At 38.9% G+C, this 20,918-nt stretch overlaps 1 long non-coding RNA gene across 1 annotated transcript; it reads right to left on the bottom strand.

Moving 5' to 3' along the window:
- Nucleotides 1–10,210: 10,210 nt before the first annotated feature.
- Nucleotides 10,211–18,941, bottom strand: LOC129150754 (uncharacterized). Its single transcript, XR_008557497.1, has 3 exons — nucleotides 18,846–18,941; nucleotides 11,945–12,027; nucleotides 10,211–10,328 (listed from the first exon to the last, which is right to left on the bottom strand). It is a non-coding gene; the product is annotated as an uncharacterized LOC129150754 (long non-coding RNA).
- Nucleotides 18,942–20,918: the final 1,977 nt, after the last annotated feature.

The following is a 20,918-nucleotide window of genomic DNA, read 5'->3' as shown; positions in this document are numbered from 1 at the left end:
AGTCTATAGGGAAGCAAGTATGGAATTAGTGAAATTGGTTAGGAAGCTAGTTCAAACAAGAGATGTTAGTGGGGCCTTGGACTAAGGTGTTGGCAGTGGAATCATTGAGAAATGGTTGGAGTTTGGACATAATTCATAGGATGTGCTGACACTTTTACTGAAGGATTTATTGATAAAAAGAAAGGAATTAAAGATCACTGCAAGAATTTTGGTCTAAGTGGCAAGATCGAAATGCCAATTACTGAAATAAGGAAGACTTCAAGATAGTTGGTTGGAAAGGAGAAACCAAATAATCAGTTTTTGATCTGATAAAGCTGAGACACCTATTAGGTATTTAAGATGAGATATCAGGTAGGTGGTTTTGTAGCTAAGTCAAGAGCTCAGGGCTAGAGATAAAATTTGGGAATTTCTTTTTCTGTGAATAGGTAATATTTAAAACTCTGAGTCTAACATCTAATTAAGTATAGATTGTGAAAAGATTTTTAATGACTGAGTCCTCTGCTGCTTAGAGATTTAAAAAAAATAAATAAAAGGGGAACCTGCTCAGGAGACTGAGACAGAGCACCTACTGATGGGTTGTTGCTCAGCAAGGACTACCAGGTTGTTCGATTATGTCTAATGTAAGGGCAATTTGTGTCATCCCACTTTGGGTCACTCTTATAACTAGGATGCAATAGAAGAGAATGAAGTGCTTCTATCATTTTATCCTAAAGACTGAGTTTCACATGTAGGTGTCAACCTAGAAAAGCCAGATGTGCTTTCCTTGGATTCCCACCTCATCCTGAGGCAAAGGAATAATCCCACTCTCTTTCCTCTGCATATGTGTCTCTGTTTACAGGGGGGAGTCATGTGGCTTATCACATTTACAAAGTTGCTCTTTGATATTTATTTTAATTAATTTCACCTTTATTGGGAAAGGGTCATGATTTGGCCAGGGGTTAATTCTATAATGACGTAGTTGGTTCTGGAGTTAACTGAGGACACTGAGGTGTTTTCAGTTCAGGAACTTGAGTAAATTACCCCCATCACATTACCTAAGTCATGGAAATGTCTTTAGCAAATCCTTTACTCACTCCGGGTTTCCACAGTGGGGTGTGTTATTGCAAATGTTTCTAAGGATGTAAATGAAGCCTGACTCATAATGAACCTGTGAACTGTAGTCACTAGAGCAGATGGAATGTGAACAAAGGTCAAAATAGATTCATCTCAGTAGTATGTCTGCTGACACTGTAATAAGTACTTAACTGCCTCCATTCCCTCCTCACAACAAACTATGAAAACTACCCCTGAGAGCTTAAAGCAGCTTTTCACTCAACCGCTATGACATTTCTTAGCTCCAACATGGAGGCTGCCATCTTGCTATAATAATTGTCAATTAAAACTGGCAACATGAAAGCCTGATGGAAGAAAATGGAACCTCAATTCCCAGAAAACTATCAACTTATAGCTTTAATAGAGAGAGACAATTTTTTTAAATGGGTGATCTATATGTAAAATTTGGTGCATGGGAGCACATTTTATGATTTTCTGTAATGTATTTGTTTGTTTGTTTTTCAATATGTGTTACCCACTATAATAATAAACTTTATTTACCTGTCTTTAGCATCTATCTAAAGTTAAGTGATATGGACATAAACAGTTATATAACACAGTTAATGAATGTCATTTATCTATCATTAAAATCTGTAAGGCAGGCAATTTATACTTTATTTGCCAAAAAATAAAAATAAATGGAGGATTAGAGTGTGTAAATGGTGTAACACAGAGTCATTAAAAATATTCCATAGAGCTGAGACTAGAACCCAGATCTGACTCAAAGGATGTATTTTTCTCTCTATACTATACCATGATCCAATGATAGACAGTGACTTTTCTATGTTTTATTACAGATAACCTAAAACAAATAAAAAAGGTTGAAATGTAAGGTCATGCTCTAATGGATCCATTTTTTTGTTTTTTCATCTGTTCTTTTAGAAGGTGGACTGAAATGATTACCAGAACAGGGCACAGTGTTATATCTTAGAAGCACCATTTCATAACTGAACACTATATAAATATGCAAAGGAGAAAAATATGGGAATGGTGTAAGTTCATTTTACTGAGCTATCTCACTCTTTAAGGAGATACACTTTTATTGTTCATAAGGTCTTTGAGGGAATATGTATCTCAGCACAATTTATGATGATACAATCAGAGTGTCAAAGTTCAAATAAAATTAAGGCAGAATTGAAGAAAACAAAAGAGAAAAGAAAAAAACCCCAATAATCTAGAGGCTACAGTGGCAATGTTACTTGAAGAGGCAACATATCCACCAAGTAAGTGGCCTTTAGTGTTGAAATATGCCCTGAAGTTGACTCCAAGGAAGATGATGAAATAGTCAGTGAGTTAACTTCTAGAGAAGTCATAGGCAGCCATAAATTTGTCTTGGAAGTGATGCAGTGAAAATGTTCTTAAATATTTATTTTAGCAGAGGAATTTTAAATGAAGAAGATCCTGGAAGGAGAAAATGGACAGCTGCAGACTAGAGAAGTCATGAAACAAGAAAGAAAAAGGACTTAAAAATAATTTGCACTATTAAGTGTGTGTGGGGGTGGGGTGGGGGGGGGAGTGGGCAGCGGTGGTGGTAATGGTGGGGATCTATTGGACCACATTGGGACCTGCTTCTAGGTCCCACTCATCAGGATGGACCTGTGAATCTCCAGTTCGCACTTTTGCTACCAGCTGCCAGCCTTTCTTTCCCTCTCCATAGCTTATCGGCGATTGTAACATTTGGTGTATAGCACAGATTTTACAAAGTCAAGTTCTCCATTACATGTTCATATCAAGTATTTGATAAGAATTGTTCTACCTGAACACATTTTTCTCATTAAAAATAATAAGTAGTAAGATTATTTTTGCATGAATACGAGATGTTTCATGCTGAACACGGATTATTCCTGCTCAATAGGCGTTATTATTAATAATAATGTGCCTGCTGAAGGACAAAGCAGAAATTTCGTAGGGTAGAAACTGTTCTATTTCTACATCTGTAAAAAATAATTTGTATTATTTCTGATTAAGATATTGAAAAGTAGGGAGAATAGAATGAAAAATTGCTTATGATTCCAGCTTTCAGTGATAACTACTATTAATACATATTTAAAATGTGTGTATATTAATGGGATTCATACTGTATGTATAGTTTTGTATCCTGCTTTATTAACCTAGCAATGCATAGTATTTTCCAGGCATTCAATGTTATGTGAAAATGTTATTAATTTGTTTTATTGAATATATATTTATTGCTTAAATATATTTCTACCTAGATATGTAAATTTATCTATTATTTGTGTTACATTATAAATAAAGCTATAGTAAAAGTTCTTGTGCACAATTCTTAGTCCAGCAATAACAGTGGATATTTTTGCTTATATTCTGAATCTCATGGAATTGCTTCTCGAGCCTTATTTTCTTCAACTTATTTGCAGAATACAACACATTGGTGAATAGATGTATCAAAAATTAAAAGATTACTGTTGTCAAATAGGTTTGTGAAATGTTGGGTCCAAAAAGGTATAGAGATTTCTTTCACAGAATTTACTAATGAAATTAGTTAACCCAATATTTTTAAACCGTTCTTTTAAATTTTTTCAATATATTTTGCTTTCCTTTCTTTAGATATTATGTGCTTTTTGTAGATTATTTGCTAAATAAAATAAAAGAACATATAAAAAGTAAAAATCAGCCACACTCCCATGACTGATAGATATTTTTAGCAAGTTTTTGTTAATTTCAAATTTATTTTATTTAATATGACAGTTTTTACATTTTTGTAGATGGATCTATATCTAATTGATTTTAGTGCTCAGCACTGGTCATTTTATACCATATGGTTTTCATTCTTGAGCTCTTAATTCGATTAATATTTTAAGTGGCTGGAATACACACACACACACACACACATTCTCTCTTAAAGAATGGCATATGGGTAAATATATTTTTAAAGCTCTTGCATATGTAACAATGTTTTTGTGTTTCATTCATTAATTTATTAATTTCTATAACAACTATTTATTAAATATAAACTATGTTCCTGGCCCCATGCTAAATATTAGAATTACAAGAGAGAACATGATAGTCCATGCCTTCTTAGAGTTTATAATTTACTAGAAAAGACAGATATTGAAAAAGAAGGTATAAGGGAGATAAAAATATAAAGAAGAAATGGTAAGTGTAAGTCAGAAGGAACAACCTAACAATATAGTTTAGGGGATCAGAGAAAACTTCTATTTAAAAAAAAAATCACTAGACCAAGACCTAGAATTAGAGTAGAAGTGCACTATGGGAGGAAAGTAACTTATGAAGTATGGCCTTGAGGTATAAGCATATGGCAAATTTGAGAGTCTGACAAACCAGTATGCTTAGAGCACTGGGACTGAAGAGGTGGGACATCTGAGTTACAGAAAAGGGTGCTAGAAAATCAATTGTGGATTACCATATGAATTAATGATGGGATTTGGTACTTTGTTCTAAGAGCAATGAAAATCGGTGAGGAATTTTAATATGAGGATATGATTGTGCATTTTAAATAAGTACCCTGATATTAAGTTCACTTTTCAAATTTTATATATTTTGTTCTTTTGTCTTCAATTTAAATTACAAAATAGAAGTCTAAGGCTAACTTTAATTTTGTTTCTTTGGGTATAGATACATTTTTTCTACATGTGTATAATAAATACTAGAGGCCCGATGAATGAAATTTGTGCATGGGGGGGGGAGGGGTTGTCCCTCAGCCCAGCCTGCATCCTCTCCAAACTGGGATCCCTCTCACAATCCAGGACTGCTGGCTCCAAACTGCTTGCCTGCCTGCCTGCCTGATTGCCCCTAACTTCTTCTGCCTGCCAGCCTGATCATCCCCTAACCACTCCCCTGCCAGCCTAATCAACGCCTAACTGCTCCCCTGCTGGCACGATTGCCCCTAACTGCCCTCTCCTGATGGCCTGCTCGCCCCTAACTGTCCTCCCCTGCTGGTCTGGTTTCCCCCAAAAGCCCTCCCCTGCTGGCCCGGTCACACCTAATTGCCCTCCCTTGCCAGCCTGGTTGTCCCTAACTGCCCTCCCCTGCCGGTCTGGTTTCCCTCAACTGCCCTCCCCTGCAGGACTGGTCCCCCTCAACTGCCCTCCCCTGCAGGCCTGGTTGTCCCTAACTGCCCTCCCCTGCCAGTCTGGTTTCCCCCAACTGCTCTCCCCTGCTGGTCTGGTTGCCCCCAACTGCCCTCCCCTGCAGGCCTGGTCCCCCCCAAATGCCCTACCCTGGGCCTGGTTCCCCCCAACTGCCCTCCCCTACAGGCCTTGTACCTCTCAACTGCCCTCCCCTGCAGGCCTGATCTCCCCCAACTGCCTTCCCTTGCAGGCCTGGTTGCTCCCAACTGCCCTCCCCTGTAGGCCTGATCCCCCCAAACTTCCCTCCCCTGCCAGCCTGGTCACCCCTAACTGCCCTTCCCTACTAGCCCAGTCACTCCTAACTGCCCTCCCCTGCCAGCCCAGTCACCCCTAACTGTCCTCCTCTGCCGGCCTGATCACCCCCAACTGCCCTCCCTTGCAGGCCTGTCCCTCCCAACTGCCCTCCCCTGCTGGCTGGCCTGATAGCTCACAACTGCCCTCCCTTGCCGACCATCTTGTGGTGACCATCTTGTGTCCACATGGGCGCAGCCATCTTGTGTGTTTGAGTGATGGTCAATTTGCATATTACCTCTTTATTAGATAGGCTTTTTATCCTTGTAGTATAAACATTTTCAAGGTTTTCTCTAGGTATAGATATATTTTACTTAATCTTTCTTGAACATAGTGAAATATATATGTATTATATATAGTTACCCTATCTAATAAAAGAATAATATGCAAATTGACCATACCTCCGCTACACCCACAAGCACACCCACCAGTCACGCCCACCAGCCAATCAGGAGCAAATATGCAAATAAACCCAACCAAGATGGCTGTGGCCACAGAGAGCAGATGGGAGGCTTGGGTTTCCCCGGCAATGGAGGAAGCCAAGTTTTCCACCGGCCCTTGCTGGCCCAGGCCTCTACTCAATGCTACAAAGTTTCAATGATAGAAGATAAATAAATTCCAACAAAATGGCGGCAGCTGGAGAAAGTAGGAGGCTAGGGTTGCCCCCGGCGATGGAGAAAGCCAACCTTTCCATCTGCCCTGGCCTGCTTTGGCCTCTGCTTAAGGCTACAAAGTTTCAATTATAGAAGGTAAATAAACCCCAACAGAAATGGCTGCTGCTATGGAGCAAGCAGAGGCTTGGCTCCACTCCAGGCTACAAAGTTTCAATTGTAGAAGATAAATAAACCCCAGATACCAGGGCTTCCCTTGGGGTGTGGCCGGCCTGCAAACCACCACAGGCCCCTCACCCAGGCCGCCCCACATCCCAAGGGAACCCCCCACCCTGATCCAGGACACCCTTCAGGGCAAACCAGCCAGCCCCCACCCATGCACCAGGCCTCTATCCTATCTAATAAAAGAGTAATATGCAAATTGACCATCACTCCAACACACAAGATGGCTGCCCCCATGTGGACACAAGTTGGCCGCCACAAGATGGCCAGCAGGGGAGGGCAGTTAGGAGTAACCAGGCAGGCAGAGGAGGGAAGTTGGGTGTGACCGGTCCTGCAGGAAGGGCAGTTGGGGGGGACCCAGGCCTGCAGGGGAGAGCAGCTGGGGGGGACCAGGCCTGCAGGGGAGGGCAGTTAGGGGTGACAAGGCCTGCAGGGGAGGACAGTTAGGGGCAAACAGGCTGGCAGGGGAGCAGTTAGGCATCAATCAGGCTGTTAGGGGAATGGTTAGGGCAGTGATGGCGAACCTATGACACGCGTGTCAGCACTGACACGCGTAGCCATTTCTGATGACATGCGGCCGCTGAGGCGACCGCATGCTGAGGATGAAACATTTGCTGCTCCTGAGGATGAAACATTTGCAAAATAATGTTTTTTCCTCAAAGTGACACACTACCCGAGTTATGCTCAGTTTTTTGGCGAAGTTTGACACACCAAGCTCAAAAGGTTGCCCATCACTGGGTTAGGGGGTGATCAGGCTGACAGGCAGAAGCAGTTAGGGGCAATCAGGAAGGCAGGCAGGCGAGCAGTTGGGAGCCAGCAGTCCTAGATTGTGAGAGGGATGTCCAACTGCCAGGATCGGGCCTAAACGGGCAGTCGGACATCCCTCAAGGGGTCCCAGATTGGAGAGGGTGCATGCTGGGCTGAGGGACACTCCCCCCCCCCCCCCACCTCGTGCACAAATTTCATGCACTGGGCCTCTAGTATATAATATATATGAAGTATATATAGTACATATAATATGTGTGTATTAAGGACATTTTTTTCAAATCTAGTTATATCTTTGCTAATTGCTTCAATTTCATTTGTTTTGTTCTCTTTCTTGGGAGCCTCTATAATTCTGAAACTTAATTCTATTTTTTGTTTCCTATACTTACCATCATTCTCATTTAAAAAATATATGTATTATATATATATGTATATACACATATATATATATATATATACACACACATATATATGTATATACATATATACACACACACACACATAAAACACAGACACAGATACTCAACCATTTGTGTATGCATATTTATGTGTACATATTTATATATAAGGACATGCATGTGTCTATATGTATACACAGAATGTACATGTATGTGTGAAGTGAGAGTGAGACAGAGAGAGATTAAGTTCTCATCTTCTTTGTCTTCTTAGGGATTTTCAATTGAATTTAGATGTTCTGTCTTACTGGTAAGTGACAGCTAAATGCCAATTTAAAAATACCATTCTGTTTTTGTAATTCTTAATCTGAAATTAACACTAAAGATATATTTCATGCAGAAGAGGTTCAGAATTTGTTTACTGTTGTTGAGAATGTTTCAGGAGATGTCCCATGTGAGTAAAGAAACAGCGTGATGTTGTTGTTTACTAAATTGAGTCTCAAGACAGAATGACCCTCATGAGGTTATGGAGACCATTAATTAGCCTCCTTTTAGGAATGCACCAAACCAGTCTAATCCTGTAGCATTCTACTGTATTAAAAATCAAAAGCAACTAAACAAAATATAAACATAACATCTAGAGGAACAATTTCTGTAAATCATTTTAAAAACACATATTGGTCTAAACAAAGCTCTTCTGAAATTCTAACCCTACCTGAATGGAAACTTTTAGAAGCCTATTTTCCTTCGCTCTCTCTAGGACAGTGGTTCTCAACTTTTCTAATGCCATGACCCTTTAACACAAATATTTACATTACGATTCATTAACAGTAGCAAAATTACAGTTATGAAGTAGCAACGAAAATAATTTTATGGTTGGGGTCACCACAACATGAGGAACTGTATTAAAGGGTCACGGCATTAGAAAGGTTGAGAACCACTGCCTAGGAAATATAGAGAACTGTGTTTTTGAACACAATTGTATTCTTGCTGGAGATAACTTTTCTCAATTGACTTTATTATTTATTTATTTATTTATTTATTTATTTATTTATTTATTTATTTAGAGAGGAGAGGAGAGAGAGAAACATCAATGTGAGAGAGAAACATTGATCAGTTGCCTCCTGTACATCCTCATCTGGGGATTGAACCCACAACCTGGGTATGTGGCCTGATGGGGAATTGAACCCACTCCTTTTTGATGTATGGGATGATGCTCCAACTAACTAAGCCACCTGGCCAGAGTCTCAATTGATTTTGAGTTCCTTATGTGTCAGATATATTTGTATGTAAAACATTTTCTGACTTAGCAGATCCCTCAACTCTAGTCTTTTTTAATGTACTTCCTTTGTTTCTGGATACTATTATATAAATGTCTTTAATCTAAAGGGATTATTTATAACTGTAAAATTTTGCTTTTAACACTTGGTAGATTGTTTTTTCTGCATGTTATGTTTAGTTTGAGAGGAGTCTTATGTCCTGATGAAGAATATGGACTGTAGGGCCTAGGCCTGGGTTGGGATGTCTATCTCCTATTAGCTGCATGACCTTGGGTGAATGACAATATTCCTGTGCTTCATGTTTCCACTCTGGAAAAAAAACGAAGGACCTATTTTATTTGATGAGCTAATTTTTAAAACATTATTATTATTATTAATTATTATTATTATTATTAATCCTCCCCAGAGGATTTTTTAATTGATTTTTAGAGAGAGGATAAAGGAGGGAGGAAGGGGGAGAGAGAAAGAAAGAGAGAGAAACATTGATGTGAGAGAGACTTATTGCCTCCCAAATGAGCCCGGACCAGGGCTGGGGATTGAACTTGCAACCCAGGTATGTGTTCATGACCAGTGATCAAACCCTCAACCCTTCGGTGCATCGGCCGATGCTCTAACCGCTGAGATACACTGGCCAGGGCACAAGCTAATGTTTTAAATCTTATAAAACAGTTCCCATTGTGCTATACATGTATGTTGTTACTGTTACACTTTATGTAATCATCAACACAACAGATCTCTCTTTTTAAATTGATATGAGAATGCCTCTTACAGAAGAGAATTATAGAAAATACCATCTAAGAAACAAAGTTAAAACTTCTTGAATTATAAAGATTATTATTTAAAAAGAGCAATTACTTCATCACTCTAAAAATGTTGGTTAGAATTTTAAAAACTTATTTTATTACTAAGTATCCTTTAAAAATCTTATATTTCATAAAAGGTATCTTGTGTGGTTTTCATTTAAGAATATGATTAACTTCTTGCAGAAATTTAACCCTTGCTACTCTTGGAAATTAATCTTGTGCTTCAATTAATTACATTCTCAGGGATATTCAGGTTTTTTATTTGTTTGTTTTGTTTTTCCAGTAAATAGCTTTTAAGCTATTATTATCCCCTCCAGTGCCCATTGACTCAGAGAACATACCAACAAATGGAATTTATTGCTCTGATTTTGCACTGGATCTTGTGGCCTGTTTTCATTGTAATTCAAGGGACTGTTTAATCCCTTTGCTTAGAAACCATTGGAGTGAAAATGTTCATGTTGCAGATTACTTGTTGACAATGATGCATGGGAAGATTATTCTGCAAGAACCAGAAAATATGATACTTTCTGGAAGAAATTCAATGTCGCAACTAGTTGAAATAAAGTACACCCAATCCCACGTGCTAATAAACTGGGATTTCTTTCCAAAGCTTTGTACTATGCAAAGGATACTTATCTGGTGTGCTGAGAAGTTGTCTCTGGGACCGTCACACTTGGAATTCCAGCAGATTACCCTATCATCAAGTCATCAGTATGCTACTATTTGAATAAACACAGCTGTTGTTTTCCAAGAAATATGGCTAGGAGCAGCAAGGAAAAAAAAGGGCAATTAGTGTTATTGAAATGGAGGGGTACTCAGGATGGCATATATGTATTTATGAGCGTGTTCTTTCCCGAGTAGTCTATTTACCATGCTGTGACTTATCAGTGGGGGAGAAATGATCCCTCTCCAAATCCTTGGTACTTTACTGCATTTGGCTATTTGCCCAATATTAATTATGAATATTTTTCATGATTAATTAAATACATATTTAAATTCATATCACCTTGTGATATCTTCTATCTAGCACCTCTTAAAATCTTGACAGCAACTTGTAAGATAGATGAACAGGATAACATTTTAAAATTTCTGCTGATGATTTTGATTAGTTTTCTTACCTTTGGAACACCTGTAGAGCAAAGACGAATTCCAGCTAAACTAGAAAGAAGTCTTGTTTTTAGGGGGTCAAGGAGAACCTTCAGCATGTTGTAATTAAATGAGTTATGGTCCAGAAAGATTAGACTACCAACTGGCTGTGTGGCCACAGGCAAGGGATTGCCTCACCTGCATCTCAGCTTCTTTATCTGTTAACTACTGAGATTTGATAGTGTGGTATTGTAGGTCCCTTCAAATTCCATAATGCTTTTAATGTAGGCCTTTTATTATTCGAGTCTGACATTCAGTGCCAGGTAAACATTTATTACAGAGACCAGTTAGAACTGGTGATTGTCACTTTTATAATTAAACCAACAAACATACAAATATCTAGCTGGCTTTGTGCTTTTAGTATAAATGGAGACAAGTAATGAGATGAGTAATTAGATTGTCTCAGTGCTCCATTCACCAAAAACAGTTGGTTTTGAATTTGCATAGGCTTAGATCTTTAGTCCATGGTTAAGAATGCTGGTTCAGGAGTATTGGCTTGGCAGGTGGAAGACAGAATGAGGGGAGACCAAAGAAAGGATGTCAAGGTTCTGTGCCTGTGGTAAGTCTGCCAACAAAAAGTAATGAAGGTAGAGAGGCAATGTTTTTGCGTTATTGTTGTGGCACACTTTAAAATCATCTCATTAAAGAAATACAGAAGATACACCCGCACGCACATGCTTGGTGCCTGTGACTGCCTTAGTATCATTCCAATAACCACCATGACCAAGTTAATGCATCTTGTACTTGATTTCTTCTGAAGACAGAATTGACCCTGACTTAAAAGTGAATCCTCAGATATTTCATCCAATGAAACTAAAGGGTTTTAAGCAATCCTCACAGATAAAATAGCAGACATCAAGGGTAAGGGCATGACGACTTTCCAGTGTTTTTAAGTAGGTGTGAAAGAAAACTTCATTTAAATCCCATCAGAAGTCAACAGGAGCCTTCAAACAAGGATGATGAAGCAGCATGAGTAATGTTTGGGGTCCATACAGGGACAAGGAAGACAGAGGGCGTTTGTTCCTTAGTCAGAACAACAACCGTCTGTCTATAGGATGTCTGAGGTCTGACTGCGTGACCTTGGGCCCAGCCAGGAAATACTGTCGCCGAACCCAACCCCTCCTCATTAATAGTAACAACACACAGTAGTTTAGTGCTTTATACTTTCAGAGCTCTTTTGCATTTATTATCTCATCTCTTGATCCATATAGAGGATGGTGTTAGCCTTACCTCATGCCCTAGCATTTCATCATTTCTTTGCAGACGTTATGGCTACCTGATAGGTCTTGTTTTTTACTCATAATTTGGGCAACCTGTTGAGGGGATGAAAGTGACATTTTGATTAGTGGTTTAACCAAATAACAAAGTTAAATTGAAATAGAAAGCTTCTAAAAGGTCAAACAATAAATCAAACAATTAAGGAGGACTTATATAGTGGTGTTTTTTCTCACTATAACTCCATGTCAGGCAAACTCTTTCTTATTTATTATTTTTTTTCATTTGATCCTCATGGAAAGCCCTGAAGAAGGAGAGCTTATTATTAGCCTCAATATGTAGATGAGGAAACAGATGCTTGGGCAGTTTCAATGGCTTAAAGAAGACACAAGGCCAATGGTAGAGTTGGGGACAGTAACTCGTTTTATTGCTTCATTGGCCAATGCTCTTTCTACCATACCCCAGTGCCTCCCTGTGCATAGAGACTGTTTTGTTGGGACTGTTTTGTTTTTGTTTTTTTGTTTTTTGTGTACATCACTTGCCCTTCCAAAGTTAACACTACAGGCACAGGAGACCTACTCTGAGTAGTGTTAACAAAGCAAGCTTTACTGCATCTTCTGTGTTCTCAGGGTGGCATGAATTACCTAAGCCCTAGAGAAAAATCTGAGAAAATAGATATCAGAAGAGAGCTGGGACTAAAGCTGCAAAATCTTCACTCTGTCACTGGGTCTCTCTCTTTCTTTCTTTCTTTCTTTCTTTCTTTCTTTCTTTCTTTCTTTCTTTCTTTCTCTCTTTCTCTTTCTTTCTTTCTTTTGTGTGTTGTACAAACTTCCCCCCTTCACTTGTATTTTATTTTTTTAAATAATTCTTTATTATTGAAAGTATTACATATGTCCCCTTTTCCTCCCCATTGTCCCCCTCTAGACCGCCCCTGTCCCCTGCCCTGGGCCCACACCATCACATACCAGTATATGCATAGCCTCTTCTGTGTCCATAGGCCATGCATATATGCATACAAGGTCCTTGGTTGGTTACCTCCCACCCACCCACCCACCCTCCCCTGCCTGCCCTTTGAGATTCCACACACTGTACCATGCTTTCATGTCTGGATCCACTCTGCTCATTAGTTTATTTTGTTACTTAGCTTCCACTGAGTGAGATCATGTGATACTTACCTTTCTCTGACTGACTTATTTCACTTAGCATGATACTCTCCAGGTTCCTCCATGCTGTGTCAAAGGGTAAGAGATTCTTCTTTTTTGCTGCTCATAGTATTCCCTGGTATAAATGTACCACAGCTTTTTTATCCACTCATCTACTGATGGACACTTGGACTATTTCCAGATCTTAGCTATTGTAAATTGTGCTGCTATGAACATAGGAGTGCATACATTCTTTCTGATTGGTATTTAGGATTTCTTGGGATATATTCCTAGTAGTGGAATCACTGGGTCAAATGGCAGTCCCATATTTAATTTTTTTTGAGGAAACTCCATACTACTGCTTTTCATAATGGCTGCACCAGTCTGCATTCCCACCAGCAGTGTATTAGGGTTCCCTTTTTTCCACATCCTCGCCAGCACTTTTCATTTGTAAATTTGTTGATGGTAGCCATTATGACAGGTGTAAGGTGATACCTCATTGTCATTTTAATTTGCATCTCTTTGATGATCAGTGACTTTGAGCATTTTTTTTTCATATGTCTCTTGGCCATCTGTATGTCCACTTTGGAGAAGTGTCTATTTAGGTCCTTTGCCCATTTTTAATTGGATTGTTTGTCTTCCTTCTTTTAAGTTGTATGAGTTCCTTATAAATTTTTGATATTAACCCTTTATCAGATATACCATTGCCAAATATGTTTTCCCATTCCCAAATATGTTTTGTTGATGGTTTCTTTTGCTGTGCAGAAGCTTTTTATTTTTATGTAGTACCATTTGTTTATTTTCTCCTTTGTTTCCTTTGCCCTAGGACAGTGGTTGGCAAACTCTTTAGTCAACAGAGCCAAATATTAACAGTACAATGATTGAAATTTCTTTTGAGAGGCAAATTTTTTAAACTTAAACTTCTTCTAATGCCACTTCTTCAAAATAGACTCGCCCAGGCCGTGGTATTTTGTAGAAGAGCCACACTCAAAGAGCCAAAGAGCCGCATGTGGCTCGCGAACCGCAGTTTACCAACCATGACCCTAGGAGTTGTATCTGTAAACATATTGCTATGGGAGATATCTGAGATTTTGCTGCCTATGGTTTATTCTAGAATTTTTATAGTTTCACGACTTACATTTAAGTCTTTCATCCAGTTTGAGTTTATTCTTGTGTCTGCTGTAAGTTGGTGGTCTCAAGTTTCATTTTTTTTGCATGTACCTGTCCAACTTTCCCAAAACCATTTATTGAAGAGACTGTCTTGACTCCATTGTATGCTCTTGCCTCCTTTGTCAAATATTAATTGAGCGTAGTAGTTTGGGTCAATTTCTGGGGTCTCTGTTCTGTTCTATTGATCTAAATGCCTGCTCTGGGAACCAGTACCAGGCTATTTTGATTATGGTGTCACTGGGTATCTTTTCTATAAAGTGGAGAAAATTCCTGTTCTTTGGTATATTGAAATCCATGCTACTCTTTGAGTATTTCAGATAGATGGATCAATACTTGATTCTTAATTAAAATTGTTATGAGTTAATACTAATTGTTGTGCCATGGCTAATACCTTGATGCTCAAAATTATGACACCTGCTGAATTGAAATTTGTCAATATGGTTTAATACTAATTTTTGTGTTGTGGCTAATATTTCAATGTTCAAAATTGATACCTGTTATGTTGAAATTTGTCCACTCAAAAGCCATCATCTGTTGCTCCTTTTGGTATGAGTTCCATGGGTTTTTAAAAGGTTATTGAATGATGAAAGCAAGAAAGTTGGGAATGAAAAGGCCTGTTGGGCAGTTTTCTATGTGCAGGGCCTGTGGAAGTTCATGACCCACCTTATAAAGTTAGGAGGGAGGGCACTCTTAACCTGAGAGGTAGGAGGGTTGGGAGGTCAGGGAAGAACTAGACATAAATGGGGAGGCCGGGGCTGAGTCACTTAACTCCACCAGTAATACAATATTGAGTACAGTTAAAAAAATCCATTGCTGCAACTTAAACCCACGGCATCTTCCAGGGACCCAGGGACTTGTAGCTGCTCTGTCACTCTGGGTTATTCATAATAACAGATGAAAGGTGCCCTGTAAAAACCAGGTCTTGGGATAATGCTGTCATTTTTCTTCCCAGAGAGGTTGGGATGGTAAATTAGTCAAGATTTTTAATGCTCAGATAAAAGAAACCAATTTGGGGAAGTTGAAGAATATATAAGATACTGGGGAGCTCACTCTAGATCTGAAAATCAGCAGGGCCCCATTTATAGTAATAAATGACTTTTGAGAGCCTGTGATATTTTCTCTCTTTCTCACTCATCTTGGTTATATTCTAAACATTTGCTGTTTCTTTCTTCCTACAGACACTCTTTTCCTGTTACTCAGTGGATGTAATAGATATTGTTATCATGCTGTGCTCTCCTCCTGAGCTTACAATAAAGCAAGACATTATTAGTTCCAATATCAACTTTCCAGGAAAGAATAGGATTGGGCTGGTTTTAAATATGTGTCCACTTCTATTTGGTTCAAACATGACTACCAATGTTTAACCTCCTGACCATGTAAAGGGTGAGAAGTTCCTGGAGATAAAGAGAATCATGCTGAGCTGAGAACATGACATAAAATATATCTACTGTAGGTAGAGCTGTAAATCAGAGATGGCACCAAAGGTTCTATATAGGAAACTGGATCCAAATAGGAACAAGTCGAGAATAAATTGGGAGGCTGTGGGATTGCCTTGAATGGATCATTGTAATCATAACTTCTGATCGGTTCATAGGTAATGAACATAACCTACATTTATAATGCTGGCAGGACAGGAGGCAAGTACGGGAGATAGAAGAAATTGGGTTCATAGCAAGATTGAAAATATCACATACAGTAGATATGTGAGCTATAAAGCTGATAGAAATTAAAAGCTCCAGTTGCTGAGATAGGAGTTCAAATTAGATGGTAAATGGCCAAAAATCTAGGAAATCCCTGGAAATGGGGACATAGAGTCAGTAATTCAAGAGAACAGGTAAGCAGTGCATTCAGCAACAGAAATCTACCTGGGGAGGTAGCGTTGTTACTTGTTCTGTTCCCACCTTAGTTTCTTCTCTCATTCTTGAAGAGGGTCCCGTATGCCAGGTGGAACAAAGCAATAAGAGTCTAGGACCAGACACATTAGGCCTCAGCTGGGGCATCAATCCTTTAGAGGTGGAGGCTTGGCCAGTGTCTGGAGTTAGAGGCATTGAGTCTGGGCAGGATATCCGGATCCCATCCAGGAGGCCCAGGTCTTACCCTATGCATTTGCACATTGGTCGAAGGCTAGCAGACCATTGGCAGGCCAGTGACCTTGTTGATATACTTCAGTATTTGCTCAGGAACAGGTGAGGGCATGGGTGACTCTAAGAGGTGTAAGTAAGCAATAGATGAACTTTTGGCAGTAATGCCATTATTGGTATTTGAGCCAACTGTTAGTGGTATTTATTATGCCCAACCAAAAATACTTTCTTTTATCTTTCATGTTTTCAGTTTTTCTCCCCTTGATTCTTTTCTTCTCTTCAATTGTAAATTGGTAACATTTGAACTTCATTATCAAAATTCAGTATTTTCAAAAAATCTGTGAAGCCTTTTGTAACAAAAGAGTTCTTTTTCTAATGCAAATAATAACTTCCTAATTGTTCTGTAAGATTGTGTTTTATTGGATGTATTTTTAAAGCAGGCAGCACCTGCAAGGTGATCATCTTATTTACCATTTTTTAAACCAGGCAGCAATTCTGGTCTAGGACAATTTCAATTAAATTAAAAAAGATTCAATAATGGAAACAGGGTGAGGAAAATGGGGAAAATACATCACATAAAGCAAAATTGTTTTGGAACAGAGAATTTTATGTGGCCTCCCTCAGGTTTCAGTGGCTTTTTAAAGAGATGGCTTCACACCTTGATTTACTATCCATTTAAAAGTTTAAATCTAAGGTTGTTTTTACAATGATGCCTCCATTTCAAAGTGTTCTTATTAGGAGCTGAGAGCACCCAAACAGAGAGGTGAACATTTAAAGCACAGAGCATATAATGAAGTTGCACTAATATGAAGCAATTGCTCTGTATTAGACTCCAGAGAGTTGAATTACATAATTTATACCTAAGAATAAGATGAGTTCCATATTAAGCAAATTTCTCTGTCTTTTAAACCAGGCAGAAAACTTATAAATGCACCTCAACTATCTTCCTGAAAGAGCATTGTTATTGGTCTGCAGCTACAGAGCACTCTGTTCTCTCTTGAATGTACCTGATTATTAATTCTTAAGCTGTTGAAAGGAGGCCTTGAATTGGAACCTATCCCACAATGCCCTTTATGTATTGCAACTCTCAGAGGCCCCTGCCTCCCACACTTTGGCAAAGACTCGCTTAACTTGATATGCTTATGTATATACTTTTCTTCTTAACAGAAGTGGCTAGGCCTGGGAAGAGAGTAGAAGTGGGAGATGATTCTGGGTAATAGACACAATTACAATGGCTTTTGGAAGAATATCAGGGAGAGGTTAGATTTTTGTAGAAGAGAAAATCTTTCGGAATGTAATATTGATACAGTTGTAATTAACTAGTTATGAATAACAGGAAAGGGAAGGTCAGAAATGATAGGCATGTTCCCTGCAAAACACTGGGGGAAAGGGGCTGGACAAAGGGAGGATAGACACATGCCCAGTAAAGTTGGGGTGACATAGGGAAGATGCTTGCTGTCAGTCACACCTAGGAACAGAGGTCATTGGCCAGAATGGGAGTGGGATTCTTACCCCCTGAAATGAAGGTGTTTGCTCTCTTATGCTTTTGGCTCTCTTGGAACTCATGTGATGCTGAGCTTGTGGGGTTCTTTTGCTCCTGCTTCCTTGCATTCACCCACATGGGCCACAGCCATGAGGACCACCACATGCAATGGACCAATGGACTGTCACTGGCCTGATGCTGCATTGGGCCCGGCTCCAACATGAAAAGGAAACTCTGCACTCTGGCTCTGCTTCCAGCTTTACTGAAACCGCAGCTATACCTCTTCTATAACTGGACTAAGGGGAATGGGACTCTGAAAACCCAGTGATGTAATTCTACAGAAATAAAGCTTTCTACCATGTCTTATCCTTCCATGGAGGCCTCTGTAAAAGCTTATTTCAGTGGTACCTCAAGAACCCCACTTCTATAATATGGCCCATTATTTTTTTTCTGGAAATAATCCTATCCACAAGAGGCACTTCTGCTTCACCCACAATTCAAAGGGATTGAATATTCATATAAAACTTTAAATTACAAATTTGAGTACAGCCTGGGGCTTGCAGAACTAAATTCATCATAGGTCTCTTTTCTCTACCAACGCTGCTTTATAATACTTTAGCAGCTCACAGAAAATGTTGAAATCCCTTTGTGAAAATAGAAGGCATTGAAATGGCAATTATTGGCTCATCTTAAGTACAAATTTAATGGCCAGAGCTTCTTCGGTTTTAACTTCTAGCAAGTTTCACGTGTGGCCCCAGAGTCAACTATTAGCTCATTTGTTGATAATATTTGGGTACTTTCTTGGTTGTGTGCATTAACTGTAGAGTAGAGATAAGAGTGTTAAGCCCTGGATGCATCAGCAGTGCTAAGCCAAGTTGATGGGATTTCTGAGTGATATTGGTAAGTACTAAGACTTGGCAGACAAATGAGGAAAAAAAAAAAGTTGTGGGATACTATCACTAAAAGGAAGGTAGAAGAGACAGAGGAGGCAGAAACAGGAGAAAGGAGTAAGTTGTGGGAGTAGTGGATACCTCAGTCACCTTGTTGTGCTGTGTTGGAGACAGCCCCAACAGGCCACCACAGCTGATTATAGTTTCCTTTTGAATTCTGTGTTCAGTGATTTCATGTTGACCGATTGAAATTGGCACAGTGGGAATATTTACACCATAGAAATTGGCAAACACTATAAATCAGGGCTCTTTTTCCTTCCCCAGAGCACTGCTTGTTAAGTATCCACTAGCACATTACTGACCTTAGATGTTTCTTTGTGACACAAGAGGTCTAAATTACCAAATGTGTCACAGTTGGAGAGAGTTTGGGAGAGGCTGAGTTAGTTTGGCAGGAGCCAGTTTCAGGACCAGAAATAAACTGAAGTTGACATTCCACAGTTGCCTGAAATCAGAAGCAGGTTAAGATCATGGAAAGGAGAGGTCAAATCAGTTGATAAAGGTATATTTTTGGGCATTTTGTAGATACTATGAAAAGGATCTTGTTAAACCCTCAGGACAGGTGAGTAGGCTGTGGTTGAGAGAGGTTAAATCTGTTCCACGTAGCACACAGGTAAGAACCAGTTGGATTATATTTTATCCCAAAGTCTTAATGTTTAATTCCTGAACTACATAGTTCTTCTGTGGCCTAGACCCAGTCCTCAGCACTTAACTCTTACTAGTACTTTCTTTCCTTTGATACCCCGCAGGGCCTCTGTGTTCAATTAGGCAGATGCTTCCCACGATGTTTGAAGTTGCCATCTACATTGTAACCTATATGAATAGTGCCTCTGAGGTATTATGGTGCACACTCTGTACAGTTGTACATAGCTTGTTTACCTGTAGTCACTTCCCCCTAATTCTACAAAGGTAAAGAACATTCTTAGCCAAAAGATCACCTGCTTCACTCTAGAGGTAAAAACAATTTACCTTCCTTGTCTAGATTTATAACCTTTCTTTATTTCTACCATATGTTTATTCATTTGTTAATTCAATAAACATTTGTTAAAGACCTATGGGCACTGTGATAGAAAGTGGGACTGCAACAGAACACAGGGCTGAGAGGGCACCATGTGTGTCTTACTTGGAAGCTGCAGAGGGACAGAGGTGAAGATGTGGGCTTGAGGACTATGGATAGGAGCCTCATACTTTCTGTACTATCATGGTGACTCCATCTCTTTTGAATATTTCTCTTTATTATAAGCAAAAGTCTTAACCTGGCAATTTACACTTTTTTTCCTCCTCTACATTATGTCTCTGGCCCTAACCTAGGACCTTCCTCAAAAGATCTTACTTTTAGACATTACTGGCCTAGTTATTTTCTCTTCAGAGATTCTGATACTGTCTCAATATTGTGTCATTTTGGTTAGCTCAAACAGCATATAATTTTACTTATTGACATGTACTTTATTTGTATTTAGTAAATATTTCGATATGTTGATTTAGTAAAATGCCTATGGTTTTGAAAAATATTTAATTTTGATTATAACATGCATAACAATTGTGCATTTATTAATGATATATGCATCTCAATTATAAATGATTATGGTTTTAGGTGTTTTACAAGATGATGAATTATCCAGAATTACATGAGACAGTCATTTAGGCATGTATGAATAGAAGGTCATACATGTATGAAGACAGATTAAGTTAGAGGTTCTCAAAGTATGGTCCAAACAGTAATATCAATGTTATTTGGGAATTTATTAAAAGTGCACAGTTTAGCCCCAGCCCAGGCCTACTGAATAAGAAACTCTGGGAATGAACCTAGCCGTGTGTGTTTTGATAAGCCCTACAGGTGATTCTGATGTTAAAGTATGAGAATCACTGGTTTAAGTAATACCAGCAAGTGAAATTGATAACAATTAAACAACAATGCAAATGCAATACAGAATGATATAATTAACTCATTTTGGTCAAACCAATACTAGTTTGGATCTTTGGGTATATTTTTTTTCTTACTGTGTTCCTAAAAACCAGAAGTGTTTCAGTATTTTTCACTTCTTTTGCAAATAATCATTACACAGATTTATAAAAAGATTGGTTATACACTTTCATTTCCTCAAGTGGTCATTTATTTGTTAAGATAATACTCATTCTCTGGGCAGCAGACAAAAGACTTGAAGA

This window comes from Eptesicus fuscus, chromosome 11, assembly GCF_027574615.1.
Source record: "Eptesicus fuscus isolate TK198812 chromosome 11, DD_ASM_mEF_20220401, whole genome shotgun sequence".
Taxonomy (NCBI): Eukaryota; Metazoa; Chordata; class Mammalia; order Chiroptera; family Vespertilionidae; genus Eptesicus; species Eptesicus fuscus.
This window is presented reverse-complemented; position numbering and strand designations above follow the sequence as displayed.